The sequence below is a fragment of the Salvelinus alpinus genome, chromosome 11 (assembly GCF_045679555.1).
Source record: "Salvelinus alpinus chromosome 11, SLU_Salpinus.1, whole genome shotgun sequence".
NCBI lineage: Eukaryota > Metazoa > Chordata > Actinopteri > Salmoniformes > Salmonidae > Salvelinus > Salvelinus alpinus.
In genome coordinates this window covers 34,957,074-34,966,279 of record NC_092096.1, presented here as the reverse complement: position 1 = coordinate 34,966,279, position 9,206 = coordinate 34,957,074, and positions in this window count along the sequence as shown.

Genomic DNA, 9,206 nt, shown 5'->3' with positions numbered 1-9,206 from the left:
ACAAACCCTTGTTGTAATGGCTGAAGAGGAAGAGCTACTATATCAATCAGGACTCAAAAGGTAAGACCGTTGATGACCGGTTGAATAGGAAGAAGACATGGAAGAAGGATCGAGGCTGTCAATTGTCATATCGACCATGGGTTAGGGTCAGGGTTTCCCCTGCTGAGCTGTAGGGAAGCTATCTGACAGTCCCTGAAGGGAGAGTAAGTAGACCTACTAGTGTTTACGCCTTAGTGTCGTTGGCTGCAAAGCTCTCACCGGGTCACTAGGGTTTTTTTTCCTTCACTGTAAACGTGTTACTGTCTTACAGACGCTTTCTGTTATCAATCACCGGTCCAACCTGTTCTGGTATCTGTTATTATTACTGGCATATTTAAAAGGCAAATGCAGCATCCTTGTTCTTGTCATTCATATCCAAGTCTACCATTCAAATATGAAGCCTGGTAACAGCCTCAACAGATCAGTTGGGACATGTTTCAGAGCTGATCTTATATCTGGACATGGTTCAGTAATGCAGAACTGGGTGCAGCTAGACACATTTGAAAGTTTTATATTAATTGTGCAGTTCATCTCTATTATTGTAGTATTATAAACAACCTTAAGCACCAGAGATGCAGAAATGTTCCTTTGTCTCTGTTCGCATTCTCATGTAATTATGTTGGCCTGGCTCTGCAGCCGTATAGGTTTTAGACTGGACACTGTTCTGAGAGTTGCACTGAAACAGCACATTGCCACGCGGATGGGACATGAGGTTTCAGATGCAACTGTAATTGAAAATGGCAGGTCAGATTAACATGACAATGATGACATAGAGGCCTGCCTGTCAACATGGGTTTAACTCATTAACTGATGTCACATGGGATCCCATCAGGGATTTATACTCAAGGCTTCGGCTCCCTCACCTTATACCTCTCAAGCATAACTTACAGTGTTATTAGTTTAATAAGAAGGAAAACTGTTTTGTTTTATTGTTGACAAATAAATCAGTCTAAAGCTGTTTATTTACACAGGCAACCCAATTCTGATCTTTTGCCCGATAACTGGTATTTGACCAATCAGATCAGATCTTTTGCCCATAATTGGGCAAAAGATTAGAATTGGGCTGCCTGTGTAAATAAACAGCTTTAGACTGCAATTGCCGGCCCGTTTACTTCCTCATCAGGGGCACAGCTACAGTTGAAGTCGGAAGTTTACATACACTTAGATTGGAGTAATTAAAACTTGTTTTTCAACCACTCCACAAATTTCTTGTTAACAAACTATAGTTTTGGTAAATCGGTTAGGACATCTACTCCCCCCCCCCCCCCCCCCAACAATTATTTACAGACAGATTATTTCACTTATAATTCACTGTATCACAATTTCAGTGTGTCAGAAGTTTACATACACTAAGTTGACTGTGCCTTTAAACAGCTTGGAAAATGTCTGAAAATTATGTCATGGCATTAGAAACTTCTGATAGGCTAATTGGCATAATTTGAGTCAATTGGAGGTGTACCTGTGGATATATTTCAAGGCTTACCTTCAAACTCACTGCCTCTTTGCCTGAAATTATGGGAAAATCAACCAGCCAAGACCTCCACAAAAAAATTGTAGACCTCCACAAGCCTGTTTCATCCCTGGGAGCAATTTCCAAACGCCTGAAGGTACCACGTTCATCTGTACAAACAATAGTACGCAAGTATAAACACCATGGGACCACGCAGCCGTCATATCGCTCAGGAAGGAGACGCGTTCTGTCTCCTAGAGATTAACATTCTTTGGTGCGAAAAGTGCAAATCAATCCCAGAACAACAGTAAAGGACCTTGTGAAGATGCTGGAGAAAACAGGTACAAAAGTATCGATATCCACAGTAAAACAAGTCCTACATCAACATAACCTGAAAGAAGCCACTGTTCCAAAACTGCCATAAAAAAGCCAGACTACGGGCTGCAACTGCACATGGGGACAAAGATTGTACTTTTTGCAGAACTGTCCTCTGGTCTGATGAAACAAAAATAGAACTGTGGGCATAATGACCATCATTATGTTTGGAGGAAAAAGGGGGAGGCTTGCACGCCGAAGAACACCATCTCAACCATGAAGCACGGGGGTGGCAGCATCATGTTGTGGGGGTGCTTTGCTGCAGGAGGGACTGGTGCACTGCACAAAATAGATGGCATCATGAAGATGGAAAATGATGTGGATATATTGAAGCAGCATCTCAAGACATCAGTCAGGAAGTTAAAGCTTGGTCGCAAATGGGCCTTCCAAATGGACAATGACCCCAAGCATACTTCCAAAGTTGTGGCAAAATGGCTTAAAGGACAACAAAGTCAAGGTACTGGAGTGGCCATCACAAAGCCCCGACCTCAATCCTATAGAAGATTTGTGGGCAGAACTGAAAAGGCTTGTGCGAGCAAGGAGGCCTACAAACCTGACTCAGTTACACCAGCTCTGTCAGGAGGAATGGGCCAAAATTCACCAAACATATTGTGGGAAGCTTGTGGAAGGCTACCCTAAATGTTTGACCCAAGTTAAACAATTTAAAGGCAATGCTACCAAATACTAATTGAGTGTATGTAAACTTCTGACCCACTGGGAATTTGATGAAAGAAATAAAAGCTGAAATAAATTATTTGAAGAATGTGAAATGTCAGAATAATAGTAGAGAAAATGAAGTGGTGATCCTAACTTTAGTCGGACGGTACATAGCTGTGCCCCTGCCCCTGAAGTGAATGGGCCGGCAAATGCATTGGAGAACGTTACTCCGTGGCTGTTTCCGAAACCGAGTGTAGATGGGGTGGCAGGTAGCCTAGTGGTTAGATCGTTGGGCCAGTAACTGAAAGGTTGCCGGATCGAATCCCCGAGTTGACAAGGTTAGGGTTCTAAGTTCCTTTCTCAGCTCTGGCATCAAAAGTAGGTGATCCAGTGATGTCTGAATAGTTGTCAGTTTCAGAACATTGAGCTAGGTTTGTGTGTGTGTTTTTGGCACAATGTGTGAACAGAATGGAACATTTCGTGGAAGTGTATGGGTTGTGGTGAACTCACATACTCTGTCTATTTTCCGCACGTATGCTGGGATAATGAATGACATGATTGTGCCCAGGGATCAGTGGTAGTTGATTTCAAACCATCCATCATAATTACGTACAGTATCGCTACTGTGAGCCGGTGTGTGGGGAGACATATAGATAATTTGTATTATTTGTTTTTAAGGATATATACAGATGGTTCAAAGGATCCAGTCAGTGGTATGGTGAGGGCTGGGGTGTATATCCCAGGCTTCAATGTTGGAGTATGTAAGCGGTTAACCTATAATGTGTCAGGGTATGTGGCTGAGTTGAATGCCATGATTATAGGTTTGAAAGGTGATATGCTCTGATTCGGCTGCAGTGTTGAGTAGTGTGAAGACGGGCAGGTCAGCTAGTGGAGAATTGTTTGTGGAGATGATGGTGCTGTTAATGGGACTGGGGAGGGTGGGAGTAGTGGTAAGCTTTTGCTGGGTTCCATGTGGGTTTGGAGGGTACGAGTGCTGTGAGGAGAGCGGGTGTAAATATTCAGGTCCCGTTGGGCCGCAGGGAAGTGAAGTCCTTGTTTTCCGGGCAAAAGGGCTAAATTTTTGGCAAAGGGAGCGGGATGCTAGTAGTAATGGGAGGCAATTGTATCTTGTGCATGGGTCAGTAAAGGAAGAGGTGGAGAGAGAGGATGTAGGAGGATGATGTGTGGAGTAGACTACAGTCTGGACACACAGATTTTGAATGCCATGTTGTGGATGATAGGGAGACACGGAACAGGCCTGTGTGATGAGTGTTTAGTGGAGGAAATGTAGAGCATGTGTTGATATTTTGTGAATTGTATGATGTAGATAGTGAGAGATTATGTGAAATGGTTAGAGAGGCTGGACGGGGTTGGGGTTTGAGTGGTGCAGTGGGGGGAGGAAAGTGGTGTCTAGGGCTCTATGTCAGGACAAATGAAGATCATTTTATGTAGTTAGGCCGTGACTGGCCTCACACTCAATTACAATAGGTGGCGATGTATGCGCCTTAAAAGTTGGGTGTGAGCCGCCTACCCAACCTCAAAGAAGAGGAAGTAAGCAGATGAGCGTGCCGAAAGTAATTGTAAAACAAGAGGAATGACAGTTGACAAGAATCATGTAATAAGGTTAGTTTTTGTTCACGTTGAGACAACAAAACGTTTGCGTATATGCTGCAGTTAATTAACGCTTCGAACACACCAACTGCGTCATTGCATCACTGCTGCGTAACATTTTGCGCAGCTAGGCAACTATACTGATGCAGGTACCTTTTGCAGATGGTTGCATGCGGTTGGACACATGGAGGAGAGAATCATTTTCGCAGTATCCTCAAAACCGTGTCTTGTTGACACAACTGCTGACAGCTATAGGGACATAAACACAAAAAAATGCTGCTTGGAGACAAGTGTCCACGATAGTAGGATTGCCAGGTCAGTTTAGTAGTGAGCTTGTGCTAGATGTGGCTAGTTAGCTAACCTAGCTTGCTAACCTAGCCAATGAGGTGTGTGTGTGAAAGAAATAGTCAAATAAATTATGCTAGTTACTACCCCTGATAACTTTACCAAATGATCATGTTTGAAAGAGTGTGAGTTTATGCTAGATAAATAGTAATAGAAATGTTAGATATAACTGTACCCCTGATAATTTGGTCAGATAACCGTGTGTGTGTGTGTGTGTGTGTGTGTGTGTGTGTGTGTGTGTGTGTGTGTGTGTGTGTGTGTGTGTGTGTGTGTGTGTGTGTGTGTGTGTGTGTGTGTGTGTGTGTGTGTGTGTGTGTGTGTGTGTGTGTGTGTGTGTGTGTGTGTGTGTGTGTGTGTGTGTGTGTGTGTGTGTGTGTGTGTGTGTGTGTGTGTGTGTGTACAGTAGGTGACATGTCCATGATAGCTATCTAATAACTATAGTTATGCTAGGTAATGGTTTGGCTTATCATGTTCATGTCTATGTAGAAGAAGACTGTAGGGGGAAGTGGATAGGACTCAGGGACAGGTATCAGAGAGAGAGAAGGGCAGAGAAAGAGAAGAAGAGGTCTGGGTCAGCAGCTTCAGGCCAGCAGCCTTGGCGCTTCTGCCACATTCTTTCTTTTCTGGATACATTTATTTAGCCTAGGGCAATGAGTGGCAATTTTACAGCCAGACCCTCTACTACGTCATCCACAAGTGTTGTCCCCACCAGTGCATCAAGACCCTCTACAACGTCTACATCATCCACGAGTATGACCACCACCGGTGCAGCCATGGAAGATGATGAAATGGAGGAAGCACCTCTGGATCTAGGACCACCTGAGATTATTATGAGCCTCACGGAAGTGACCACTGAGGACATCGTTGAACAGCATGTGGCCCATGGAGAGAAACGAAGAGGAACAACGTCACACCAGGCGTCATCGGAGGTACCAGCCCCCAGATCCACTAAACTCATTTCAGCAGAGGCTCCTCCAAGCCGTCGAGAGGGATGCAGCCCAACCTGATGCTCACAGGAAGGAGGATGAAGAGACCTTCTTTGCCATGAGCCTGGTGCCAACACTGAGGAGGCTGCCTCAGCAAAGAAAAGCAGCAGTCAAGGTTAAAATGTATCAGCTGCTTTTCGATGACAAGTTCAAGGGTACGTTTTTTTTTCTCTCCACATCACAGGTAGTGTCATAAGTGTTGCGACAGTAAAGTAGGTCATTTTTACAGTATACTCATGTAGGTTAATTGGTATTTCAGATCAAAGTATAAATATGAGGAACATGTATAGCTGTTGTTTCTGAAAATATCCTAAAACAACAGTTTGCTGTCTAAATATTTGCCTGTCACATTCATCTTTTGATCTGAAATACAAATTCCATGAGTAAACAGCAAGTATTACCAACTTTACCACACTGTTCCTATATTTATGCCACTAACTACACTATACAAGCAGTATTTAGTTAACATAAATCTCACCTTTTATGGTGTCATATTATGTTAAGCTTGTATGTGTTGTTTTTCTCTTCCCTTTCAGAAATTGAGTCAATTTAGCCGGCCAGCTCACAGGAAGGACAGGAAGATGAGAGGAAGGACAGGAAGGACAGGAAGAGGATAGGAAGGACAGGAAGGACAGGAAGAGGAGAGGAAGGACAGGAAGGACAGGAAGATGAGTTGTCTGGGTGTTGTTTTGACCTCCCTCATTGTACCTTTCTTTTCACACACGTCAGTTCCGTTTAAATTCAGTCAATTCATAAAGTAATTTGTTTATAAAGTCTTAGGATAGCATTCATTATTAGTGTTACATAGATTTCTGAATTGACAGAATTGAAACTCACACACCGGAGAATTCACAGATGCTCTTGTTGGTCTCTTACGAGACTAAAGGTGAATATATTTCTTTCATTTTAAACCACTTGAAAACCAGAGTGTTGAAACTGTTTGTGAAGTTATGTTCCATCGACTGGTCCATGACGTCCAAGGGCCATTTGTTTGTTTAGCTGTGTTATGGCTACACATTATTTTATTTTTTACACACACACACACACACACACCTCTTCTCCACTCCTCTCTGTGCCTCAGATCTCCAGTGCCCTGCCCTCTCTCTTTATGGCCATGTCTGAAGTTCCCCTACTACGTCTAGGCTTTATGAGTTGTCCCTGTATCTGTCTGCAGTTGTGCCAAAAATACATGCTCTTGTTGTTCTCTTACAGATTACAGGCTACACATTCATTTTATTTATTTTTTACACGCACATACACACCTCTTTTAATAGTTCTATTTTTTTTAAACATTTTTACAACACACATACCTGTCATGTTCTTTCCTGTACTTGAATACTAATTAAATAATGTTTTCATAGTCAGTTGTTTCAGTTGTTTATTAATATCTCATTTAGACTTAATCTGCTTATTTCTTGATGAAAGTAAAAACATTCTCTTCCTAATTTGTTTTTTTTTCCACCTGTATTTTGTCAGGCCAGTGAACATGGTGGTAAACTGTACTATTTTTATGGACCCTAGGTTACCCTTTCCCTTTGTTATCATACTAACTGTATGTCGTATAACCTTAATAAGTGCTCCTGCTCACCTGATGTACCATGCCAGGTGTGTATAATACTGACGTTAATGGGAGAGGGAAGGGGTTTACTCCCAAATTTCACTTAAATATAACTTCCAACTGAAGAGAGACAATGATACATAAAGTAATCTGGGGGAAAAATGCAACTTTATGGACAACGGTGGATGGTTCTTAAAATAACCTTTGTGGTAGGGGGGTCTTAAAAGAGCAGTTTCACTCCACGGCATACTGCCATGGGACTTCACCTGCTGGCGATGAGAAGTAGGTGGTCAGCTTCTCCCTCACCTGGAGTGCCTGTCTGGGGGCGTTGTTGGCACCTGCCCTGGTGACATCAGGTAGGTGACCATTTGGCGTGCCCATCTCCATCCGGAGCGGCTCCTGGAATGACCTCCGCGGGTAGTTATAGAGAACACATGTGGCCTTCACGCAGGCATCGACATTTGAGGCACTCTCCAATACATTCTCCACCGGGCAGCCAGAATCCCAAAGGTGCATTCAACAACTAACCTTGCCCTGGACAATCGTTTGTTAAAGATCCTTACAGGCTTTGGCAATGGCAGATGGCGTCCAGCGTAGGGCCTCATGAGGTTGGGTCTTCAAGGGAAGGCCTCGTCGCCGACGAAGATGTGGGGAACAGGTCCCAGGTCTTCAGCTCCAGGGAGTGATGAAGGTGGTGGAATCTCCAGGGTGCCATCCTGAAGTGCCTGGCCGAAGGCAGAGTCCCGGAGGGTCCCGCCATCACTTCCCTTGCCGTAAGCACCAACATAGACAACACGGAAACAGTAGATGGCATCTACTACAGCCAAGAGTATAACTGAATATGTACCCTTGTAGTTGTAGAATTGCGAACCTGAGCACGGTGGAGCCTGGATTACTACATGTTTCCCGTCAATGGAGCCAAGACAGTTGGGGAAATTCCACCTCTCCAGGAACTCGGCAGCGATGACCCTCCAGTCTTCCTCCTTGGGGACAGGCATGTATTCACCAACCAGACAGTCCCAAATGGCTTGTGCCACAGAGAGGACAATTCCTGCCACCGTGGACTGTCCAACTCGGAAGCTGAATCCAATGGTCCTGTAGGATTCCCCTGTCGCCAAGAATCTAAAATATAATTCAAAATAATTATCAATATTGTGTGTAAATTGAATTCCACCCACATATTATATCTACTCATATATCTACCTCATTACAGTTTATTATGCTCTACTAATTCTATTGTAATACTCATCAACCATCATTAACAATGCCTTGAAACACTACAATTCAGTCTATGACTATATCAATAAACTGTAGCCCAGGCCAACTCTACTCTTAGAAAGAATGGTACTATCTACTTAAAAGGTTTCTCCGGCTGTCCCCATAGGAGATCCCTTTTTGGTTCCAGGTAGTACCCCTTTTGGTTCCATGTAGAACCCTATTGGGTTCCATGTATAACATTTTCCCCAAAGGGTTGTACCTGGAACCAAAAATGGTTATCCTATGGGGAAAGCAGAAGGACAATTTTTCTCTAAGAGTATGTGAGTCCAATAAGAATGTAATGAATGACTGTAACTGTCTTGAACAACAATGGGTCCTGGAGAAGACTAGCCTACCTTCATCAGGGCAGAAGGCACCTCAACTTTATTTTCATTTGGTAATATTGCATAATTAAAAAAGGATTATAAACCAACTTTGGGAAAAGTTATAGTCCTAATGAACATTCTGTAAAAGTACATCTGATATCAAATAGGGACTATTAACTAGAGAGCCCTTTAGCTAGCTAGGTTGAACATAAAAATAATGTATCAATCAATGATGGTATCAAAGGCTTTAAAAATGTACTAGAATGTAGCTTACCGGAGACAAATCGCCAGGCGTTCAACTGGGCTGATGGACTCCCGGTAGTTGGTATCCATCCGGGCGATCCTGGCTCCAACCATCTGGAGCAGGTGATCGAACTGGCTTCGGTCCAGACGAAAGTAACTTCGGAATTCCTCTCCAAACATTCGAAGCTCTTGAATGAGACGGTGGAGTCTGCTTCGGGACTTGAACCATCTCTGGACCCACACAGACCTGCGCTTTCGGCGGGGCTGGTCCCAGCCCAACAGTGTGATCAAGACCACCTTCCTCAAAGTTGGTCTCATTGTTGAAAGAGCCTACGCTGCTATCTTGACTATTTATTATT